Raw genomic sequence first — 26,086 nt, forward strand, 5'->3', positions numbered from 1 at the left:
CACCTGTCAGCCTGACACCTTCCATGCACAAAGTTAAACATTAAGAGAACAGCAAAAGCAAACAGAGATTTGAATGCCTGAGATTTTTTAACTTTAAGGCATTTATCATGGCCAAAGCATACACAAATAATTTCACTCTAACTTTTATACAATGATGAAGATACCTTTATGTCATGCATTACTATTTGAGATAGAAGTATTCATAGAAGATGAATACAGTACTCACATACAGTACTCTTAAGATCAGACACCCAATCCACCATAGAAAAATGGATCACATGGTCACAGATTCCCGAGAAGTGACTGTAACTTCCTGTAGCTCATAGAAGAATCGTAAGTATTCAAACCCCCAAGGGCTGCGATAAACAGCATCAGTCTGCTCATTTGTTTCAATTGAAAGCAAGCAAGTAGGTTAGCATGAAACGATGTCCCTAATAAATGATTCCAACAGGATGAAGACAGAAAAATAAATGCTTTAATCCCTTTTGTATCAGTACACGTATATGTGAATTCATTTACTATTAGGCTCAGCCCAAAGATAACGTGAGTCCGTGGTGTGCAGGTCAGGTTAGATGATCCAAAGATTTCCTCTGGCACAACACTTGTCTCGAATTATCTACCCTATTTGGTGACAGCAAGAGAAAGAATTTACCTGTAAACACAATAATGCTTTCTTCTAACAATTTGGCTTTTTCTCCTCATTTTACTAACCACTTAAATAGACAAAAAAAGCAAATCATGGCAAGTTAAAATCAGGTCTCATTCCACTGCTGCGACTTGTCTTTGTTACTTTTAAGCCCCAAGACTAGAGTGATAAGCCTAGTAAACACAATGGCCTTTTTCCTCTTCCAGCTCTGTAATATGTAAGCAACTTATTGCTTCAGGTTATAGGTTTAGAGAGAAATTAAAAGCTAAAAAAATTTGGAAATGACCAACCTCTTTGCATTCAGGCATTAGACTGAGGTTTGCATCAAATAAAAGGCCAATTCAGCGGCTACATCAAATACAGCAGCTTGTTTTGGCAATCTCATTTTTAGGAGATTAGATTTAGCTACTCAGCTTTAAGACCCTTGGTTTTTTGAATTAACCATCTGTTCTGTAACATTTAGACATACCAACCTAGTAAAGCAGGATGTCAGTTTTGGGGGTCTTGGAGCTAGAAAGCACATACATAAGTGCTTACAACAGGCAAACAGAGCCCATCAAAATAATAGCCAAACTTCCCAACAGGGAAGTTATATGGTTGATTTTTGTACCCAGTCTGGGGTTTCGATTTATCCAGTTGGCCCAAGTTGTTCGTGCTAACACAGTACATATTTTAATCAATTAACACAAAAAGGGAATAACTTTAAGAGGCTTTATAACAAAAAGCCTTCTATTTACAACAGCTGTAGGCCAGAGATCTTAATCTAGGCCCTTTTAAGCAGCATGCTGTGCCAGTGTAAATTGTCACTGCAAAGGAAGTGCAAAATTCTTACATGAAAAGATGCAGTTTGAAAGTGCTTTGTAGGCAATGATAGGAATTTTTAAATTATAGCCACTGTAAATGTATGGCAGATTCTTTTTCCCTTTTCAAAAAGACATACACGAGCACACAAACACTCCGTTATTGAAAGTTGCATCAGAAGACAGGATTTATAGGGGTTGCTTGACTAGTGAACTCTTACCACACTTTGATTGATCCCTTTAAGAGAAACACACTATCAAGAAGCCATTTGTTTCAACAACAAACATAAGCATGTAAAACATGGCCAAAGTATGCAACAGAAACATCTGACAAGCTCAGAGTTCCCAGATCTTTAAACACCCTTTGCCATCTAAAAAACTGTTTCCACTAGTCCCAGTGCATTTCCATGCATGTTGCCTCCATTTCATGAATACTATGGCTTGCAACCGAAATTACTACTGTAGGGTCTCCAACACTCAACCGACCTCCAAGACCTTCTTAAGAAAGCCAGCACAACTGCAGGTATAGCATGTCTGCCAATGAGTCTATACATTGTAAGACTGGTAGCAATCAAGTACTACAATGTTTATTTTGACTCTAAATGGAACTACTGCAACTATTGTAGAAGCAGGGCCTACTACAATTAACTCTTCCATTCCCATCTGTCTTCTACAAAAATTCCAATCCAGCAATACATCAGTATAGAGCAATTTATGTGTTCTTTCAGTCCTGTATACAACAGCCTGCATTCACCTGCACACCAGCTTTTTTGATTTGCAAAAGAACCTATCTGTTATTTAGTTCCACCTCAGCAGGCCACTGACTTTGGAATTAGCGTAATGTGTGCATATTCAAGAGTCCCATGTTCAAATTTTAATAGGCAGTCAATTTTCACTTCTTCATAATACACTGCTTTTTAGTGAATAAACTAAGGAGTCAACTACAAGCTTCCAACACAAGCTAGCAAGCAGTTAAATCAAGTCTTATCTTTTTACCAGAACTGGGAAGAAAGAGACACCAAAAAATCCTCAAGAAACCATTCTGAGACACTGCATTGACTCCAAATCACTATCTAATCTTGATTTAGAAAATAAGTTACCATTAGGATTGGTACCTATTGATGTATACGACTAAATCAGCAGAGGATGCCAGAAAACACTGCTATTGTGAGATTTGCCTTTAAACTTGCCCCTGACTCATAACATAGGTTCTATTAAATTAACTTTTAATTTAACGATTTTTAAATGAAGAAACTCAAGATTTTGAAATTCAGGTGCTCATACATACGTAACTGAACACATGCTGTGATGTATCCACCAAACTGTCTAAGAACCCATACTATAATTGCTGAGCATTTTGGCACAAGTGATCATTTAGTGAGTTTCCTTTGTGTTCTTACTGCTGCAAAGTTTCAGCCGCCCCTATTCCATCTACTATTGCCTTCTTGCAAGATTACTTCATCTATAAGTAAAATAGTGAAGAACTAACTTCCCCTCCATTTCTCTTGATAGCATGCTTTAGCATACCTTTACCAGAAAAAAATGAAAAAAAAAGCCCAGCTAGTTGAATGGAAGAAAAATAAGGTTTCCACAAAAACCATACAACAAACTACTCAACGTACATTTTATTGATTGTATAAACTTTGCATGTCAGCACTTGAACAGAAGGGGAACCCTTTCCCTCAACAAATAATGTGACAGTAAAATGGTCTGATGTAGGATTTAATTTCAAGAAAAAATTCTGGTGATGTAGCATCCAGTGAAGCACAGGAGATTAATCTGTTATTAACCCTCAACATGATTAAAAATTCCGTTCGTCTGCTCCCGCTTCAAAGCTTGTAGTTGAAGCTTGATTCATCATTTCGGGCCCAGAGTGGAATGTTTCTAAAAGTCTCAGAGTTATCACCAGTGAATTACAGGCTTATCTATGACACAGGCTGCAGGAGTCTAAATACATGAAGGAATACCCACTCCACTATTCCCTTTATAAAGGAAGTGGTGTTTGAACTAGTAAACCTGAAATTTTGAATCCATTATCAGGCATACTTTTTTTCCATATGCATCTTACTCAAGCACACAAACACAATTAAAAGAAAGACCTCATTGCTCCTTTCCTATAGGAAAGTCTGGGGTTTTAACTCCTCTTTATAGGTCTCATCAAGTGAATGTATAGATCAAATTTTCTTAGAAGTGCCCCCAAAAAAGCTTTTTTTCCTGGTTAGCCAAGATATTTTGCATTATCATCTCTAATGCTCACTCTCTTTTAGCTAATATTTTTATTAAATACTTCATAGGTAATGTTAATATAATAAACATCTGTGACAAGTTTCCCTAAAGCAATTTGTCTGCTGCATTCAGGTACAGAATCATTAGATTCCATACAAAAAATTCAGCTTCTGGAAAGCTGAGAACTTACCCTAGAATTTAGAGAAAGGTCACATCAACTTGTCCTACTGGTCCATCTCTTTAAACAGATTCTGCAGTGGCCAGGAAAAGAGATGCAGAGAAAGTCCTAGATGTTCTGCATTTATCCAGCAGAAGTACTATAAAGGTAAGCAAAACCAGTTATATTTAAAAAAAAATCACTTAAGAATATGGATTTATTTACATCTCTGGTTTAATTGCTGGAAGTATCAGCAAAGTAATGCCATCACGACTGATGGTGGTTGCATAGTACAAACACATCTTGTAAAACAAAAATAAAACTAAAATGACAGAATCCTTCAGCTGGAAGGACCCACAGGAGCTCGGCTTCCTGCTCAAATCAAGGCCAAAACTCAATTCACACCAAGTTGTTTCCACTAGCTGGGTCTTGAAAACTGACTCAAAGGATCAAAATGCTTCCCTAGAAAATGAAAGCCTCTGCTTCTTTACATATTGTCATTAATAATGATACACTTCAGAGATGACTCAGACTAACCCTAAGCCAGTGACAAATCTTGATCATTTTCATTGTTGATTACTTGTACAATTAATGAACTTCAGAGCCATTGAATCACTCCAGCTTTCCAAAACATTCCAAAAGCTTTTCTAGAAATGCAGAAAGTATCCCCTATTACTAATGCTTAATACATTTTCAATCCAGTCATGTTCACTTACAAGTGAGTCATGGGTAAATCTATACAGACAGAGTTGAAGACAAGTCTCGGAAGACAAACTAACATTAACTTCTAAAAAAACCCAAACAACTGGGTTTCTCACAGCCTGGGACCAGTATCTTTAAAAGGAATAAGTCAACTTACGCTTCACATGAATAACTTATGTAAATAGGTTTGCATATTTGTTGTTATTGTGAATTGTCACAACTACATGCTTTTCCCCAATTCAAAACACAAAAGAAATCAGTTACCACAGACAAACTTAAAGAAACAAACACAAAAGCAAACCTACATAAGTGATTTGTGTCACATAAGTGATTTGTGTCACAATATTTGTTTGGGGATGATGGTTTGAATTGACTTGCACCAAATCACCTCACTCTCTACCAAGTAGATTTCCAATGCTTCAAATAAGTGTCAGTGTTTATTGGCCGACTATAAGAGCATCTCACATGAAGACTACACACATTTATTCTTACTTATAGCATATTTTTATTAGTATAAATTGACAAAGGAACACATTTTTACAGGCCTACATAAATCTATACTTCAGGTGGTATTTTTCTTTCCAAAAACTCCCACACCTGTTAAATGCATAGAAGGTCGTTTTATATACAGATCCAAGGAGGTATAAGAAAGAAAGTAGGTGACTTGAGATGTTTGGGAGTTTCAACACTCCTTGACCAAAACCTGACAACAATTAGTTTGAAAACTTTTTTAAAAAAAAAAATTAAACCCTGCTGGCTGTTTCTATGCAAGTGTTAGCGCAAAACCACAAACTGCATCTCTTCTTCCAAGCCTCCTCTCAAGACCAAAACAGAAAAGGCAAGAACATAAGAGGCAAGCAACTTGGTACCACACAGCCCTCCAACAGCAGCACAAAAGGTAAGACAACAGGCTTCTTTCCCGAGGGCTTCCTACAGCAGAAGAAACTGCAAAGAGATCCCTGGGCTCCCATCAGCCATTATGAAGGGCAGGCCCTGGGTAATGGAATACAGTTTAGCCAGAGAAGAATGTTGCACACTCACTGAGGATGATTATTCTTCAGTTTCCCAAGCAACTCATGCTATTGAAGCTTGTGCAAAGGTTCACCATATAACTTTACAGTCCTCAAAGAAAGTTCATTTTGGATTAAGGTATTTTATTCCCTATCAGGGTCATAAGGTGAAGTCAGAAATAAGCATATTAATGTGATAGAAATAGCTCATCTCTAGCTTTGTAAATAACTGCGACCTGAACCAAAAATAAAATTTGCATAGGAAGAGGCAAGTGTAGACAACAGTCACCAATTCAGACACATTCAAGATGTGACCAGGGTTAACACACTGTCAGATTAGTCTTGGCAAGTAAATACTACCAGTACAAACATTACTGTTACAGGTAAATTTAACACACATCCTTGGCCCTCACTTTAGTGAAATTAAGTCACATGAATAAAACACAGAAAGAACATATCTCAATACATCCATAGGGTTCGGAGTGACTAATGTCTTTGAAATGAACAGAAACCATTTGCATCCAGAGTTCTACAGAGTACCAGGTAACCAGACAAACACACTGATGAAGGGCTGCACATAGCAAAACAGAACCTAAAGCTCTCCCTGTAAAACTGATGGCCAAGAATTTCTCAAGGATAGTCTCAGCAATTTGCTACTCTATGGACTGAAAAAAAAAACCCCAAACAGTAGAAGCTTGTAGATTAATATTGCTGGTCCTTTATTTCATGATCTCTTTGAAAAATCTGTGAAATCTATATTAATTCTCAACATCAGGAACAAATCCATTGCAGGAATCATATGATCAAGACAGTTTGTTGTGGTGTTGTTTTTTAGTTTTTTTTAAAAGAGGGCTATAAAAAATGCACAAAGTCAAAATACTAAATTTGCCTTGGCTTTAATGTCACACTTGAACAGAAGTTTAGCAGAAAGGTCCCATATTGGGCTATACAGCTATTTCCATTTTTCTAATGGCACTACAGAAGCACAGGATTGACTTCATGAAAACTGCAGAAGTCAGCAAGACATGGAACACACCATGGAGCAAGATGACAGGACAGGGCATACACTAAGTGCATCTTGAAGCTCTATCACGCATAAGAACACACAAAGACTCATAAAAAAAAACTCTGCATGCTCTAACAGTATCAGAGCACTGGTCCTTATTGTTACTGTTTTGCAGTCTAAAGTGGGAGTTGCAGGAAAATACAATATGAAGTGGCGGCAGTTTATTATTTGCTACACAGCATCTAGGTACCAGCTCTCAGATTACACTTTACAACTGCCACAATCAACAAGGCAGACTAACAATTCATCACTACCTCCAAACCAATTACCAAGCTTGTAACATATATAAACTCTTCTAGTTAGCACTTTTGACACAGTTGTGTCTACTTACAAGATGAACCTTTCCTTTAACACTTGTTCCTTAACACAATACTTTATAAATGACCTTTGAAGTACAAAATAAGAACATTAAATTTTAGATTTCTCATTGCCCGAGCTTCTTGCCAGCAGAGATGCTGTAGTTTTAGCTATGTGCGTGCATCCCACTCACGGTGGTAGGTAAATCATGTTAGCTTAACATCTTTTACAGAAGTTTCCCCTGAATTATGCAACAACCACAGCACACAGGTATTGTTACTAACAAGTGGCACCTTGTTTGATCATCGTAACTTTACATCTCTGCTTTTGCAACTTCAGAACAGCACCATGCTGTTATGCATTTCAGAATACTGACAGAGGTGGTCATGTTGACACACAAGTCAATTAAGTATTTGTTTGCAGAGCAGGACTTCATCACAGCACCATCTTGCTGCCAATAGTTTCCCTGACTCAGGATGGTACATATCGATATCAGCTGCTGGCTTAAGGTCTAGTTAGTCATCTAGTAGCTATACCTTTTACATTTTCATTAAAGAAGCCACTGAGAAGTAGTGGTCGAATATCCAAAGGATGTTTGCCCTGTGTACACTAAGGTTTTACACTACGAATAATCATCACCAATATCTCCCTTTTCAACATCAAAATATAACCACAGAGATTCTCATCCGACTAGTAATCTAAATCCCACCAAAAGAGGCTCAACTGTGCAGCTATGCATCATGACATCATACTTTATGACCACGACAAGAGATCTGAAAAGAAAAACCATCTCGGGTTCACCCCCTCTGTCACCCATAAGATCCCAGTTTCAGATGCTTTCCAGACTTCTGTTAGCTCCATTTCCCAATTGTGCCAACCTCTTATTAGTTCCAGAGCTGAAACAGAACTACTCTTGGGCTTGAGACTCCACATGGGTCATGGTGACTAGTGAGGGAAACACTGTCTCTTTGTAGAAGCCACTTGTCCATGTTGCTCTACTGAGCAACAGAATCCTTGGGAGATGAGGAGATATATCCCATACAATGGAAAGTTGGGAAGACATTACCCACCTGCTTCATGTCAGAGAACATTTTTTTTTTTTTTGCAGGAATGTAAGGAGGAGATTTCAAATACTACAGCACAATCTTCCCTCTTGTTTCACTTTGTACTTCATTACAGCAAAACTGTCCTCTGCCAACCACATACTTTATGTCCATGTGAGGGGAAAAAAAAAAGGTACTCTTAAAAATGGTGTATACGTTGAACACTATCCTCATTCGTACTTGTCAAACTGAGGATAATGGAGTTCTGTTTGAAATGTTGTCTTCTGAAGTAAAATACAGTTTGTCCAGAGATCGTTAAAAGTAAAGCACGGTCAGAAAGGTTTCTGATTATTTAGGCTTTTGCATACAATTTAGAATGACAAACATGAAGGGCACTGCAAAACAGGAGAAAATATCCTTGTGGCATATATTGAAATAAATCCAGTCATCCTCTTCACTGCTACCCACAACTAAAGTAAATGTTTTTTACAAAAGTTAATTTATTTAAGTCTTTTAGAACAAGATAACACTGTCTAGAGGTGACAGACCACTGCTCAAGTAGTTAGAAAGCCATAAGCCTAAGACAGGAACATACATTTCCCATTTACTTCTATTTATATTATATCTTTATCTTACCGCGTGCAAAGGTATTTTAACCATTATTAACATTCTCGGCACAAAACAACATCTGAACTTGCATGCCTGTACTACAGTGGTGGTCTATTCTCAGGGACGGAAACATAGGGTTCTTACAACAGGTAACATTAGAATATTGTAATATAGAAATATAGCCACTATAGTTCTGTAACCTCTGCTGAGGATAAGTATTTTTGCCACAACAAGTAGCATAGGTTGAAAATATTTACCTGCCATAGGCAATTCAGTATTAGAGCTTTAAAAAAAAAAAAAGCAAACTAAAGAATTTGACTGATTTGGCAGTCCACACGTGTAATGGTTAACGTTTCCAAGCAGCTCCTGGAAAAATAATCAAAGCTGAAGAGTGAAGGGAAAAGCAGGAGATAAGACTAAGAATCTTGTCAAGAAAGATAAAAATGTGGTTAGAGGTCAGTGAAGGATAAGGGGAAGAAGGGGAAGACTTCTAGAAAATTCCTGGCTTGAGTTTCCTATAAGGGTAAGGCAAAAAGCTGCCAGCAACAAACAGGCTATCTCCTGGGGACCTGGGGGAATGAGTACTGACAGGATGTCAGGATCAAATAGGACAGGTGCTCTGTCTAAGTTAAACCCAACTACAGGATAAGGAAACGGCAAAGTCAGCATCCCATTCCCCCTGCCCTTGGCTTCAAATGCTTTGGCAGCAGAGGAACTGGAGGAATGTCTCTGTCTGCAGTTGTGAGATATGAAGACAAAGCCACAGTATCTTCACCCTCCATCAAAAAGCAAATGCTGCACTACAACACCTAGAAAGCCACAAGTTCATAAAAAACTGTTTAGGAAGTCTTACAGCAGAGCAGAAAGAAGCGGCAGTGCTGTCAGATGTACAGAGTACATGAACAACTCATTAATTGAAAGTGTTAACAGAATGACAGCACGTGCTTTGGGAAAGCGGTAACATCAGGTTGAGGAAGAGTCTGGTGTTTTAAAAGGCACATTGAAAATTCAGCTTCTGGCAAGTCAGACCAGGAGACTTCCGGACCACAGATGACAGGCAGGGGGCTGAGAGGGGCACTGGTGTGGATGGCACAGAGCTGCATTGTGTTCCCAGCTCATCCCTGCCATACCTGGTGGGCAGTCATGCCAATACTCTCAGCAGCCACCCCTTCTGGTCATGACAGGAGGGGAGCACTTCCCTCACCAGCACTCACACAGGGCCCAGAAGCAGAGGCTGGGATCTCATTCCAGGCCTCCATATGCTACAGTAACAAACCACTGCTGATGGGGTGTTAGCACAAACAGAAGACCAGCAAGTCATAAGAAACCAAACACCAAAAAAAAAAAAAAAAAACAACCCTCTGTCCTGCTACAAGTTTAGGTAAAATAAAACCACCACTTGAGTTTAAAGTGTGATTCTTGGTTGCCGCTTGGAGCACAGCTACCTTCTACCCCAGCTAGGAAAGATATGCCTTTCCAACCTTGTGATTCTGTGATTCCCCTAACTTCTGCTACAGAACATGACCTACTGTGCACAGAACTTCAGTTCACCAACAGCAGACTCACAGTTGAGCCTCCTCCCCATTGCACGTATCACCTCTTGAATGTGTGCTCTACCTTGTAGCCTTGCCTGAAGGGACTGCAATTTCCTCTCCTTAAATAAAAACATAAAGGAGACAAGTTCATGAGGTTCAACAAGGCCAAGTGTGAGGTCCTGCACCTGGGCTGGGGCAGTCTGTGGTTCCAATAGAGGGTGGGAGATAATGTGATTGAGAGCAGCACTTGAGGATGCTGATGAGAAGCTTGACATGAGCCGGCAACATGTGCTCACAGCCCAGAGGGACAACCGTATCCTGGGCTGTACCAAAAGAAGTGTGGCCAGCAGGTCGAGGGAAGGGATTCTCGCCCTCTGCTCCACCCTCATGAGACCCCACCTGGAGTTGTGTGTCCAGTTGTGGAATCCCCAACATAAGAAGGATAAGGAACTGTTGGAACAGGTCCAGAAGAGGGTTACAAGGATGCCTAGAGAGCTGGAGCACCTCTGCTAGGACAGGCTGAAAGAGTTGGGGTTGTTCAGGCCAGCGAAGAGAAGGCTCTGGGGAGACTTTATAGCAGCCTTCCCATACCTGAAGAGGGCTACAGTAAAGCTGGGGAGGGAGTTTTTACAAGGGCATGTAGTGATGGAATGAGGGGGAATGGGTTTAAACTGGAACGTGGAAAAATTAGATTAGATGTTAGGAAGAGGTTTTTCATGAGGAGGGTGGTGAGGCACTGGCAAACGTTGCCCAGGGAAGTTGTGGATGCCCCATCCCTGAAGTTGTTGAAGGCCAGGTTGAATGGGGCCTTGAGCATCCTGGTCTGATGGGAAGCATCCCTGCCCATGGCAAGGGGGTTGGAGCTGGATGATTTTTAAGGTCCTTTCCAACCCAAGCCATTCTATGACTCCATGATTTCAAGAGGCAGCTTTTCCTGTTAGTAAGCCATAAGGCTAAGGTAGAATTATTATCTTGAGTCAAACAGTTTTCTTGCACCAGATCACACTTGCAGATGTCCATCCTATTTGTATTAAAAGACCTCTAAAGAGTTCTCGGCAGTCTCAGACAGAATAGCTTAGTCACACTGTATTCTACAGCAAGTTGTTAGCCTTTCAACTTGGTTCTTGGGAACCAAGGGAACAGTCACATACCATATTCGTTATGTCAAGTTTGCACATATTTAATTTTGTCATCCCCTTAAGTCTTCCATTCTTGGAAGAGGAAAAGCCCAAATACTTTTTTTATCTCAGTTTCAAACTGGCTAAACATACAGGACATGAGGTGAGCAGGTAAACTGGTAAGCAAATACAGGAACTGTAGTGAAAGAACACTGGTAATTTGGCAGAAAATTACTTTTCTATACAGACTATTCTGTAAATTCTTGTTATTTCAGGCACTTTCTGACAGATCTTGTTCACTAGAATGAGTTCTAACAAAAGATTTTACTACGCTATTAAGAAAAAAAATCAATGTTCCCTTGTATGATAAATAGCGGTTCTTATCTCTTTAGAGTATCAGATTACCAGTTCCAATCCCATTAATAGCTTCAAAGCATTGCATTGTATTCAGTGACTGTTCTTTGTTAGTCCTCTTGCTCATCAGTGCCGATTCTACTATTTGAAATACATAGCTTCAAACATGCAACTTACTCATCAGAAGTTTCTGTCCTTGCTCCAAATGAAACCAGTGCAAAGATTTTGACCGACTTGGAAACGTGGATGAAACCCAAAGCAAGCACATACACAATACTGAGGGAGCAGTTCTGTTGACTGAGAACATGTTTTAAAAGGCCACACAATCAGTCTGATGAGCAAAGACAAAGATATACCACTACTGCCATACGTTTCTCTATGGATGCCAGTTATTCCAGGTAGTAGTGCTAGTTAATATTTCCAGCCGTACAGCTGCAAAGGCACATTCAAACATTTAGTATCTTGATTTCCTATATAGACTTTTAAATATTATTAGCTATGGCATCTTCCTGCTTTCTTCTCCAGGAAGTCTGACATGTGCTGATATCTGATGAGTTTCCTTACTGTCTGTCTTTCCTCCACACGACAAGGATCTTGCAAGTGTAAGTAGCACTGACCAAAAAAGACGAAATTTAATACATAACTGTGGGATTTGAGAGCACCGCCCCTTTATTTGCATTGAAATCTGCTTTCTTTACACTGTTCACTTAATGCCACACTAGTCAGAACTAACGTTAATATTAATCTATTGGATAACAGCTCTAAATTCACCAAACGCCAAATGACATGCAGGTTTTCTGTGGCTTTAAACTTAAGAAATAAACTGATAACAAAAATATCTACTTTTTAGAAAGCAACAAAGAATGCTTTGCCCTCAGACTCATCTTAAAAGGAAGGAAGGGCAGAGAAAGGAGAGAAAGCAGATACAATCTGTTAAAGATCCCCAAACAGTCCAGTGACAAGAACAACAGGCCCTCCAATTCCTAAAGCCACACTGTCTCCTCACTTTGGCACAGACTCAGAACATCTGGCTGCCTAGTGGAATTACAGCCTTTTTCCTTATCCCTGCTCATGAAACTGCTGACTGGCGATAAAACGTAAAGTTTCAAAAGGTTGCTCCGGAAACTCCAAACCCTCTTTGAATAACAGCTTGAAAACATTGACAAACACTTCAGGAGTCCAAAAATCTTTTAGCAAAAAAAATCCTTTCAGTTCAGTTGAAACAAAAGGAAGTTACAGCTCTTTAATCTTTAAAGGGAAGCATGCAGTAAAAAGAAAGCACCAACACTGCCTCACCATTTTAAAACTGGAGAATCTAGAGACAAAGCAAGGTGCATGCTGGAAACACACCAGGTATCGTTGTGGTAAGGGAAGTAAGATGCAAGGTTACACCTAGTACAGCTTTCAAAGTAAATGAATTCAAACTACAATGTCAGCCCCAGAGCAAGGGCAGAAGCTGGATAGAAGTCACTTACATGGCTCTTTTCTAGAAGTATCTCTCCCCTTTCCTTTCAAAGGGGTAGTAAGGCATTAAAATCTGATGTCTCAAAACACTAAGACAACATCACTACTGCCTATAGTGGGAGAAAGAACTATCCTTTCAAAGGCAAAATGTCAAATCACAGTACAAGCGGAGGAGTAATACTACAACAGAAGACAAAATTCAGGCTTACTTTTAGAGGTGTGCTGCTTGTTTCCAGTTGAAAATCAAATCCTGGAGTGTCTCACAGTTTTTCAAAGCTCAAAGATGCTCTTAGTGCATCTGCGCAAAGATTTTCCATTCATAAAGAAGGTCAAACCCTCTTAACCAAAACACATTATTCTAACCACAGTCCTCGTCCCAATCCTCAAAATGCATGTCAGTCACAAATAGGAAAATTCCAAGGATCTTTACAGGTTATCAACAGTTTACCTGTAGCCTCTCCGTTAATATTCCCCTCTGAGTTCCAGTATCTGGGAATACAGAGAGTGCCCAGGCCACAATTTCAAGACTCAGTTGGCAACCAGAAGTTGATACCCATCTCACTCAGTGGATTCCAATAGTAGAATTTAAGTAAACACATGGAATTGGCAGCATCCCACCATGTCATAACGCACAAGTACACAAGTTTTTATTTGTTACCATGGATTGAATTATGGACTATCTCCCCCAACTCAATCTGAAACAGCACAACGTAATTGGCTCCCTTTTTAACTTTACTAGTAACTTTTTGGAACCAAAACTAATTCAGTAATGTAAATTGCTAGCTTTGCAAACACTTGAGTGATTGGTTAATATGCCATGTGTTTGGGAAAAGAATTCACTATTTTTTTTAAATATGTATTTACCCATTTAAATGACAGACCTAGTGTATTACACACAAAGGGGAGACTGCAGAGATGACCTTCTGTCCTCATTACTATTCTTCTCATGCTAAAGATAGCACAGAGAGTAAAAATAAATAAATCCTCAATAGCATTAGGAATTAAACAATGTCATGTTGAAAGATACCCCAAGTGATGAGCTTTATCTCTTCTCACTGGCTTGGACAGCAGGGGAGCTCTGACCCATACAGGGGAGGCACCATTTAAGCCTTCGGCAGGTGGTCTCTTTGCAGTAGGCTCCATTCCCAGCTGTAATTGCTTGTCAGCCCTAACTGGATGCCTGAGCTCTCTGGAATAGTTCAGCAAAGTATTTAAACAGATGGATGGTACAGGCCACTGGAACAAAACTCATTTTTTTTCCTCTGGCCACGGCTCTCTTTCAGAACATTCCTTTGAAGTCTGTGCCACTGAGGAATCAACAACAGCTGAGAAACATGTGTTATCATACAACATTGAGCGCAGCAACAATATTGCACAGCAAGATGCTTTTGTTCAATAATCCCAGACTATAGAAAGCATTACAATGTCTTTTGTTGTGGGTAAACCCTTTTTCCAAGCATGACAAGAAAGTAAACAGATTCCTCTTCCCTTTAAGGAGTAGCTGAAAAGTAAAAAGGTGAATTAACCGGATTTCTCAAGTGCCTCTAATCTAAAAGCTTACAGTGCCTATCTTCTCAAGTCCTCTCAGATAATTACAGGGAGTGATGAATGTATCTTTTCACAAAGACAACTAGATGCTTACAGAGATGCAAGGGAAATAACAGCCCAGGGGAACTCAGTCTGCAGTCCCCATAGCAGATGTGACAAGCCCCCTATAAGCCACAATTCAAACTCACCTTCCTTTCCCAAGCAGGACAAGTTCGGGGATCTCAATTTCATGGGTAACAAACTGAACAGAGAAGCAGCAGCACAGCACCGCTCAGCACACACAGGCCAGTCTCCCCCTCCCCATACTTTACCAGTAGAGAAAGATGACAGACAGTCCTCAGAACAGGAGAGAGCACAACCATCCTCTCCTCAACCAGGAAAACTATTCTCACCAAAGCTGCGACGTCACCACACATTTTGAAGGGGATTAAGATGGGTAGAAAGAGTAAGTTATTTATGAAACTGAATTTGAAACTAGAGTGACTGTCCAGATTCAGAAGCCCAGAGCTAGCTCTGTGCACATACATACCCAAGGACAGCAAGCTATAACCCAAAGCTGATGCAGGTGCCCCAATAGCAAGTAGCTACAGAATAAAGTCTCTCATTTTCACTGAGGAGAAAGAACTACCTGCAAGAGGTTAGTCTTGTATTTACAAACTTTACAAGTCTCAAACATTACAGGAAGGCAAGCACTGAGATTATAATACAACCCATTATGCTATGAAGTCCCAACCCCAGCATGAAAAAAATTACAAGAAAACCTGAGCTTTCAAAAAAGCCTTAGAAAACCACACAGCATTTACATTTAATTTCAAGATAGAGATCTTAAAGACTTAAAAACTCAGGCAAAAACCTAAAATTAGGAAGGAAACAAAACCACACACACACATACACCAAACCAATCTCATAATTACAGAGCTCAGAAAAACATACCAGGATTGCATGCATCACACTGAGGGGCTCCTCAGCCCAGTCCCCACAAGACAGTTTTCCACCCTGTAATAAGACTTTCTTTCTGGAGAGGCCTTCAAATTCATCTTGAGGCAGACTATTAAGGTACCACGGAAGCAGCATGCACCAATATTGTCAGATACACACAAGGGATAAAAATAGCTCTAGTCTCCAAACCATTACGGCAATGCAAAAAAATCTCACGCCACTCTCAAAATAAACAGCGATCATCAAGAGTTCCACTTTACAGCTTTCAAAGAATGAATATCAGCACAAGCATAACTACCACCTGACCATCATTCAAAACCACAACTAAACAAGGAGTAATACATTTACAGGAAATTATTCTTAAAACCATTTGTAAAATCATTTACAAGAGATTCAGGAAAATCTCCACATCCTATGCAGGCAGGAAAGCAGCTCAGCAGACATCACACTGCTACAGGATGGCAGAAAGCAGGAACAGAACCCACCATCCTCCACGCTCAGCTCTCCACTTCAGCAACTCAAATCATCTTCAAATCTAACATGCTCCTTTTCAGGGCTTCCCCCAAAAGGATTTTTAAATGTGATGCTAATCAGTTTTATTTGTCTCTTTAGAATTATTAGTGGGGCTTCCAGACACAGTCTTGCTAAAATAGAAGGACAGAAGTAATAAGTTTTACTTCCCCCCCATCGCAAAGTTTTTCATCTCCAGGAAAGATAAATAAGAATACTAATTAAAAAAAACTGATCAAATTCCATTGGGCTTATGGGTGTGGGGAAGGACACAGAGATTACTTAAGTGTAATAAGTGAACTACCTTAACTCCCTGAGTTGTCCTAAAGGGCATACAACAAAACATTAGGAAAGCCAAGCAGTCATTTCAGTGCTCTCAGCAATGCATCACATACCAAATCATTTTTTTGCTGTAAGACACAAAGTACTGCTAGTTTAATGTCTAGCCTACCTTCTAATTAGATACCAACAAAGAAAACTCTACCTCTCTCTTCTTAAGAAAGAGGGAAGAACTAAGGCTTATTTAATTTGCAATTTAGCCAGGTAAACTTGTGGTCTTCTGCAACGGTATCTATCAAGAGGTAACACAACCAAGATCCACAGTTTCCTTCTGACCGAGAAAGTTGACATTTTGTTCATGAAGTACAGATTCCCTACAGAAAAAGACACAGTTCTTTACAACACAATCACACCACTACGAAAAACAATTAAAGGGGAGCCTGACAACCCTTAAACAGGTGTCTTTGCAGAAATCATTAGGCAATTGATTTACTCGCTCTCCAGAGACCGGCACATACTTAACTGTAAGGTGTGATGCTGACTAGAGATGAGCCAGAAGCTTACGAGTTCCGAACCATACTTCATAAACCACACGACAGCACTTTTTGATAGGGATTTAAGGCGTTTCCAGCAATTTTGTTCACGTGTCAACCTCCAAAAGCTCTGCGCTTTCCGGATGGGAGGCGTGACAGGTGTAACTCCAAAGGGGCACCACCCGTCTGTAACCTTCCTCTCCTGATTTTCCTCACTGACGAAATCCACGAGCAATAGCAAACTGCAGTTCCAGGACGCTGCTCTGATAGGATATGAAACTGCCACCGTGCTGAAGAGAAACCAGGTTGGCACACACCGGAGTGCTACAGCCACAAATCGGACCCCGGAGCAGCCCTTCCCAGCCATACCTTTACAGCTGCAGAAACCAAGGAGTAGAATCCATTTTCCTACCCTTTAAAGTTCATGCCTCCGTACCGTCCTTCTGTACTCTATTTGGTTAAGCTTTACTCATCAATATTTCCCCACAAAAAATATAAAGAAATGACAAGTCTCATACGTTCCCTGCTGGCAAAGCAGATTTTCTTTTACTCTTTTTTCTTACTGGGTGAGAGAAAGAGAGAGGGAGGGATTGGGGCAGAAATACGAGAGATTAATCGTGAAGCAAATGGGAGAGGGAAAAAAGAAGGGAGGGGGGAGAAAAAGGAGGGGAGGAAAAAGAATCAAAACAAACAGTCTCCAAAAAAAAAAAAAAAAAGAAAGAAAAATAGGAAGGGTATAAAAGAAACTACTACCCAGGATTTCGCCGCGTTGAGAAAAGTAGCTTCTGAACTCCCTTTCCCAAGGACACAGTGAACTATCCCTCACTCATCCACTCGATGCCCGAAGGAAGGGGAAAGACAAAACACCAGAAGAGAGGAAAAGCCGGAGGGAGCTGGGGAAGTAGCGAAGGAAGAAGCGAGAGGACGAGTGCGAGCGGGCAAGGAAGATGCCTACGGGGAGCCCGGGGGGGGGGGGGGGAGCAAAAAAAAAACAACGAACCCCAAAACCGGGAAATCCGAGAGAAGGTGGGAAAAGGGCAGCAGGGACGAGAAAGTTGTCGGGAAGGGGAGAGGCGGCGGAGCGGGGTGACAAACCCCGCAGCCCGGGGGGGAGAGCGGGGCTGCAGCGGGAAGGAAGGAGCCAGCAGCAGGGAAGGAGAAGGTGGCTCCGGCGGAGTTGGAGGCGCACTTACCGCTCACCCGGCGGCGGCTGCCGCGTTCCCGTCCCGCCGCCGCTCCCCGGGCAGCGCCCCCGGGTCTCGGCTCCGCCCGCGGGCGCCCCCACCTCCTTCCTGCCTCTCCCTCGCTCCCCTTCACCGGGAGAGGCATGTAACGGAACTGGGGCGCCAGCGCGGCATTGTGGGAGCTCTTAAAGCCGCAGCCGCCGCTGCCCCCGCCGCTACAGGCGAGGGCGCGTCCTTCCCACGGGCGGCGGCCGCGGAGGGGATGGAGGGCGATGCAGCCTGGCCGAGAGCAGCGGCCGGCGGGGACCGGGCAGCGGGTGCAGAGCTCCGGCCCCGAGGGAGGGAGAGCCCTGGATGGGGCATAGACCTGCGCGTGTCCCTGGGCGTGCGTCTGTGTGTCTGTCTCCGAGTGTCTGTCTGTCTCTGAGTGACTGTGGGTGTCTGTCTCTGTGTGTGTCTATCTGTCTCTGAGTGTCTTGTGTGTGTGTCTGTGTGTGTATGTGTCTCTCTTGAGTATCTCTCCGTGTGTCTGTCTGAGTGTATCTGTGTGTGCCTGTGCGTCTGACTGTGTGTCTCTGTGTGTGTCTGTCTGTCTCTGTGTCCGTCTCAGAGTGGGTGTGTCTGTCTCGCTGTCTGTCTGTCTGTGTGTGTCTGTGTGTCTCTGGATGTGTGCTGTTTTCCCTGAGATTTTTCTATTGTTTCTGGAAGAAGGAAGAATGCCTTTGGTGCTTATTTTTAACTGAAATGTGGAAAGCCAGCAGTCAGTGTTTTCCATTGTTTCTGCTTTGGGTTTTGATGATGGAAAATTCCCCGAAAAAAAAACTCCATTCAAAGCAGCAAGGACTCCTAAGCAGGAGGCTATTTGGGGCAGAAAGTTTTAAATAAGAAGTTCTAATCAGTTTTGTGTCCGTGCAACTTAGAATGGGAAAAATGACTGTTCCTTAAAAAAAAAAAAAAAAAAAAAAAGGTCAAACCTATTCGAAAGAACTTCAGAGCTGTGATTCACAGACATTTTTCACTCTCCACAAACGTTTGCTGCTGGGTCAGCTCTCAGGCACCAGCAGCAGCAACACCACGGCTGTCGTCACTCCCAGCTCTTCCCTGGGCTGGTGGCCCTTCGCAAACTTCCTGTGCCCCACGTTCAGAGATCAGGGCACGCTGGTCATTTAAGGGAGAGTCTCATCAAGATACAAGGTTTTTGTGTTATCTCTGTTTTAATGATAGTCCCATACCATTCCACTTGCGGGCTTTTGAGTGTTGCACACTTTGTCTTTTTCAGTTTTAGTTGTTTTTAAAGCCTGTACCTTTAGATAAGAGCAGGATTTTGCTTCCATATGACTCTGCATTGATGCTACATGGAGAGCATTTTCAAGAGCCTATGCATGCTCCAATTTAAATGCAATCATATAAACATTTGCCAGATTTGGGTTTGGAAATGTTTCTACAAATATTTCTGGTGGGTCTGGATCATGGGTTATAGTCACATCTTCCTTCATGGCTTTATACCAGTGAGTATGATTTTGTAAGCACACCTGCAAGATGTAAATTTCCCGACAAAAAAGTCTTCTTTACAGAAGAAGTTCATGGCTTCTAGTTCTGACCTGTATCTGTGCCTTTGCTCCTTTAGATGGGGAGAGTAACAGTATGTGAGAAAGACGCAACGTGAAATTAGGTATGGTTAGGAAGAGAGACAAATGAATCTGTTGGGGAGCATGTGGTGTATGTGGTCAGCTACGCACACCACCTTTCACCTTATTAAGTGACTGACAAAAATCAACAAGAATACTTCCCGGAGAAAGAAATGATGCTGATGACCAATTCTCCTGTAATCTACTGGATGAGATTCGTTTGCACTAAGTATTTTTTACTATGACTTTCAAGAGTGTCAGCAGACAACTTCGAAGTGTGAAAAAGGGATGTCTTTTCCAGGTAGATTGTTTGATGCAAATATTTAACCAGATATTCCTGTAAACATCCCAGGAAGGACTGTGCTCGAAATACCACTGCTTCCTTTTTTTGTGTGTGTCTTTCTTTTCCATGAAGCCTGTAGACACAACAGGAGTTGTAAAACTCAGGGAAGATCCTTGCTCAAAATCCAGGCTTCACAGGGAGTCTTATGAAGGAAGGGGAAACTATTGAAACTATAGGACCTGGCAAGTTATTAGTAGGAGAAAAGCCTTTTTCAGTGAGTTAATGCTTTACTAAAAACAAGTACTTAATAAGTCATTGAATTTGTATTGTTTGCCGCTCCAGGTATTCAGCAGAACTGGGAGCCAGAGCACCAAACAGCACATTCTTTATTGAAACCTAGCTTGCCAATTAGTTTCTCATACCCAACAAATAATTATCATACACTTGCTAGATGATTTTCTGTTAGAAAGCTTACATTAGTGAATAAAAATCACCCTTTTATAGAGCAGAAATTAATGGCCATAATTACGACATTTCTGGTGAAGATGTTCAGAACATGCATAACAAGGCATAAAATGTTTGTGCTTACTGTTGGCATGGTATTTCACTTGCTGGCTGTGACAGAGCTTTTGTAGCTAGAAAAAGCATTGGCATTTTTAATATTCCGATATCTTATTTTTCCAACTTCCCTTTTGTATATTATTTATGAAGGCACTAAAGAAAACATTCCTGCTGCTTCAAAATAATATTTGCGAAATTTTCAGAGTAATTTTGGCATGGGCTAATAATCTGGTATGTCCAGGGAGGGCATCAAATGCATTTCCGAGAGTGATTTTTCACATAAAGACTTTAATTCTTTGGGAAAATTAAGTGGTGGCAGAATGAGAAAGTCAAATTTCTGTGTTGGTGGGATTGCATAAAAATGTAGAAGCTGGCCAAGGGTATCTCCAACTGAGAAGATAACAATGGTAATTTAAGAAAAAAAGGAGGAAAATTAGCCTGAAATCCAGGCATAAAATAGGGCTAAAAATGTGCAAATACCCCTCTATGTAACATAGCAGCCTAGTTGTTCTTTGACGGATATGAAAGAACAAGATACTTCATTTTCCCAGAAAATTAGTGAGGAAGTTATGATGCAGCCATACTAAATTGTACCAGCTAAGGACATGATTTGTTCCATCGTAGGATGTCTCTGCTGTGGCACTCAGTTCGTGCTGCTGGTGCCCACTCCAGGCTCTTTGTAACTTAAGTTAAATTAATTGTAATCCTAAATGATTTGTGATTTATCCACGTTCAGTCAGTCCTTCTTTCCTGTGCTCCTGGAGAAGGGTAGGAATTCTAATTCAGCAAAACATTTAAGCACATCTTTACCTTCATGTGGAAATCTTGAGGATCTAGCCAGCAATGTTTTAAGATCTGTGTCACTGGTTAGTGTTTCGAGAGGTATATTTCCCATAAAGAGTCTGTTTCATTTTTGCCAAAGAGGTAATTAAAGAATCCCAGGAAGGGTGTAAGATGCCATTTTGATGCTACTGTTGAGTAGTGCACAGGGAATTCCTTGCACCACACCACACACACAGAGAGTCTTATACGTATGTTCATAATGAGGGAAAAAAAGGAGAAAATAGGCCCACATGGCTTTTGGTTATGTAAGTTTCCCAAGAATTATACCTTTTTGACCAAAACTAGGAAGAAAATATTTCCGAGGTTCATTAATTTCCTTCTCTCCTTTATCTATCTTCAGCTACCACTGCCCTTTCCACTGTCATTTCACCTTGAGAAACCCAACGTCTCTGTGGGCTCTTTAAATTTAATCCAGGCTATAAAATCAGGCTCATTGAGAACAAACAGCTCTGTGTGACCAGTTGCAAGTAATCAATGCAGCTTTCAGTATCATGTATTTGCAGTAAGCTCCTCATGGTCAGAATAAAACAACTCTGTCTCTGCAAATGCTTTCTCAAGAAAAAAATAAAGTAGATCTGGATTCAGCAAATTATTTAACTGTGTACATATATTTAAGCATATGAATGGTCTCAGTGGGACTGCCTGCATGATCAAAGTTATGCATGTGCTTAAGTACTTTGCTGAATTTGGTCCATAGCAAATAAATCTGAACTGATACTCAACAAGCAGAAAAACAACCTCATTTGGAGTAGGGTTAATTTATGTCTTGATGTGTATTTGCTTAACTCTAAAATGAACATTTCAAGAGGCTGTTATTTTTTTTTAAATAGAGCTGCTGTCTGAAATTGAGGGGGAGCAAACAAACATCAGATTAGAATTTAAGTTAAGTGCGTTCTTCAAGCTCTTTCTTCTTAGTTTTATTATTCTCTTCAATTAATATTTCTCAGAGACTGAAATGCAATATTTCCTGGCTGTTTCTCCTCTGCATTTTTAGATCTTGCCTTGTTATTTGCTCTTTATTGAGTGATATGTTGGCTTAGGTACACAGAAAAATGCAATCTTTGTCTTAAAATGGTTGAAATCCACAAGACTGATATTCCAAGATGCAAAATGTGTCCATTTTTCATTTCACACAGTAGATTATGGATGCTCCCAGAGAATTGCAGGTTTTAAGACTCACTTCCATGGAAGAAATCCAAATCAGCTCAAACAAACAGAAAAATCCCAACTAGATTCCTCCCCCATTCTTCCTGACCTGGCCACTCATGTTAATTAGGGAACTAGCCTTGAAAAAGTAACCAGGGTGATCCTATACTCCTATTTTTGCTGTTAGTACCAGCGGTACTACCTGGTGACTCTCCCAGCACAATATGAATATGTTCAAACATTGTTAACAGTTCTAGTAGGCAAGATATTCATTACTTAAGAGTGTGGCTCTTCTGCTCAATGCATAGGAATGGGAATCAAGTAAGCCTGCTTCTATATGTTAATCAATAAATGTATGTTTTCCTCTGTTTGTCCTTGATTAATTAAGTCATATCTCCTTCCTTCAGGGAGAGTTTGGTTCACTCAGGTTAGAGGAATATGCTGAAATCTCTGGAGGAGAGGTGTGTTTCAGAGGAGTGAAACATTACGAGCAGACCTCACCCCTGTGCATTAGCCATAAGTTTATAAGATCCGAATGAATAATTATGAACCAGGTTTAGAAGCTTTCACTGACCTGTTTAATTCAATAGCTATCTGGCATGATCAGTTATAAAACAAAACTTATAAAGAATTTTTCTTAAAGTTCTGTCTTCTGCACAAGAGTCTTAATTAGAAGAAAAAGTAAGTTTATAGTTGTCATGGTTACAAAGAAAAGCGAGGAAGGCGTGAAACTTGACAGTTCCAAAGCCAAAATGCAAATAAGAGGAAATCTAAATGTCATAAGATATGGGAGGAGAAATTAGCAACATTGGTCTTCAGACACTTAATTTTAATGTGAATGACAACAAAGTGCTTTGCCTATTATGTTCTGTGCAAGTAATAATACTTTGCATCATCTTTCTGCCAAACCCTGGCAAGAAGTATCAGTATAAATCTCAAGCAATTTAGAAGACAGCAAATGACTTACTACAGCTCTGATAAAGTATGGGCAGATATGGGCTAAACCAAACAACCCTACTGAAATTCACATCTGTCTTCCCTAGAGAAGGTAAATGGTGACAGTACCACTACACTAACCAAGGACTGAGACGCTATCTGAAAACCAAGCTACCTAAAATGAGTCTTCTGTTGAACAGATGGCTTAGCATAGGAAAAATCCTCACAACCAACAAAAAAGTCCATTGATGAGGACAAAGTAGTTGGCTTGAAAGATTTTATTTTGCAAACCTGGAAACATGCACTTGGTGTGATGTTTCATGTAGAAGTTAATTTGCTTGATGTCTGGAAAACTGTGCTCTTCTCTAATTAAGGACATTTAGACAAGAATATTCTTCTGGAATACACAGAAAGGTTGTAGAATCTTTGTGATTCTGATGTTTGTTTGTTTTTCGTGTAAAACATAAAGGAATTGTCTCTCTCTCCAGGTGTAATACAAAGGTACTAGGATGTCTTTCCATGAAGCTCGCAAACCATCAATATTTGAAAGGCCAATTGTGGTACTGTTGCTTTTGGTTTAGCACACTTGTAATTTCCAGTGTCAGGTATGGTTCTATAAGCAATGTATTTAAATCCACTTATAACTATATTCACTTACAGTTTATAATTCACAGTTATTCTTCCGTGAAACTGGCAAAAGTATGCCAAAAGACACGCCTACTTTTTTACTATGCACAGTTTTCTATCATGAACATAAAAAGACATACTAAACACCTTTCATATTTTGCTCTTGTAATTTCTAAAACCTCTATTTTGCCTACTGCACAGTACTTCATCTCCATTGAAAATGAGAATTACCTGACCCCTGAAGAGGCAAAGTCAAGTCTAACATACTTTAAAATACAAAGAGTGCGAAATTTCAAAAACACTTCTGTAATTCTAGAGCATAAGCCCCATTTTGTAAGTTAGAGCCAGATTTCCAAAGCTTCTGGAAAATGCGAATAGATGCCTAGAGGGCTTTCAAAACCACACATCAAAATGGAGAAGGAAAAAGACTAGAACAAAGTATTGCTTCTGAGATTTCCATACTAAGAATTTTTCATGGGAAAAAAGAAGAGTTTTTTACTTCTCATGGATTTTTGGAAAAGCTTGGGAATGAACAGTAAAACATGACTCTACAACAGATCTTCAAAACTTTATAATAGATGTTTTAGGTCATCCTAACAAATCTGTGGCAGCAAAAATTGATGCTTTGCTTTGCAAGGTCTGCATTTAACATGAATTCCTCAGATTAACAGTTTCCCTGTTGTTTTCTAAAGTCTTTTTCTCAGTCTCATTCCTTGCTTTTGTGGTCCGTCAATTGGGAAACATGAGTAGGCAAAATACATCCTTTCGACAAAAAGCTAATTTTCTGATCCTTATGACCTGTGGGTGCATCCAGCATCCACACAGAGAAACAAAGTGGAAGACTATTTTAGGATAATTAGGTAGTTAGATGCCTTACACATAAATTATTGGAAATCAGAGCTGTGAAAAGCTCTTTCTTAGCTTTACCTGTAGTTGCCTCTCATTGAGCACTTTCATTGGAGAGATTTCAATTTTGGTTTACTTCAGACACAAATGGAAAAGAGCAAAGAGAATAGCAAATGCAGGTTTGTGAGAAGGTTTCAGATATGCTCATTGTAAACTGGTTGTTATCCAGATTGAAGTTTCCTTCTGCCCCTCCCCCCCCCCCTTTCCTTTTACATCATGCCTTTTTAAGTCCAAAATCTTCAAAAGATTTGTATGCCTGTATGGGGCTCAATCCACAAGCACATGTGTATTTATGGATCTATGCACATCCTCACTGGATTAGGGTTTTCTATGTTGAACTTTTAACATTATGTAACTTGGCTTCTTACATCTATTAGAAGTATGTAGTTTACTGGTGAATCAAGGTGGGAGATTCTTACTTATTGACTTGGGCAACATTTTTCTCTCAGCTTAAATCTTGCAAATCTGTTGTGCAACACCCTAATTCCTTGTCCTCCTTGAGGTATCCTGAGCTGGGAGCACTGATGGATCTGATCAATCATGCAGTAGCATGTGGAGTCACAGTCTAGGAGAGGCTGTGCTGGGACAAGGTGCTGCCCTGCTTGATCCCTGAGGTTCTCAGTGAGGAGGTTTCCCAGTACAACCCTCCCTCCCCATGCCATGTGCAGGCTGGCCAGGTGGCCTGACACTGCTGCCTGGTTGTACCTTCACATAACCCACATCTGGGCTGATGTTTCCTGGACAAGGAGAGGGTAGAGAGCTCTGCTGATGGGTACCAAATGGGCTACAGGGATGATGAAGCACAAATCTGTTTCAGCAACTTTCACTTGAGCAGACCTGATGATCTTGGAGACTATAAATTAGATAAACACTTCCCACCACTTTGGGGTTCATGATAGTTTTACAGATGGGTCGGAACTATACCCAGGAACTGAGCAGGCCAGTTCTAACAAGAGGGCTCAGATCTGTTTCTCTTGGATAAAGCATTTGAAAATAGTGTTTGACTGGTTAAAAATCACTCAGCTAGTCAGTAGCTGAGTTTTGGGCTCTGAAATTGCGAGCTCTTACCACTAGACAGCACTGGGCTGCTCCATCATCAGAGTAACTACAGCCAGAGTTACAGCTCTAAACTGAAC

The 26,086-nt window shown here is 40.5% G+C and overlaps 1 protein-coding gene across 1 annotated transcript in view; it reads right to left on the bottom strand.

The window, feature by feature from the left end:
• Positions 1 to 18,161, bottom strand: part of RASSF8 (Ras association domain family member 8) — a 93,418-nt gene extending 75,257 nt beyond the window's left edge. The window contains exon 1 of the mRNA XM_054086185.1: positions 18,030 to 18,161. The gene's annotated coding sequence lies outside the window, so the exon portion shown is untranslated. The remainder of the gene's footprint in view (positions 1 to 18,029) is intronic.
• Between the last annotated feature and the right edge of the window lie 7,925 nt (positions 18,162 to 26,086).

The sequence above is a fragment of the Cuculus canorus genome, chromosome 1, assembly GCF_017976375.1.
Source record: "Cuculus canorus isolate bCucCan1 chromosome 1, bCucCan1.pri, whole genome shotgun sequence".
NCBI lineage: Eukaryota > Metazoa > Chordata > Aves > Cuculiformes > Cuculidae > Cuculus > Cuculus canorus.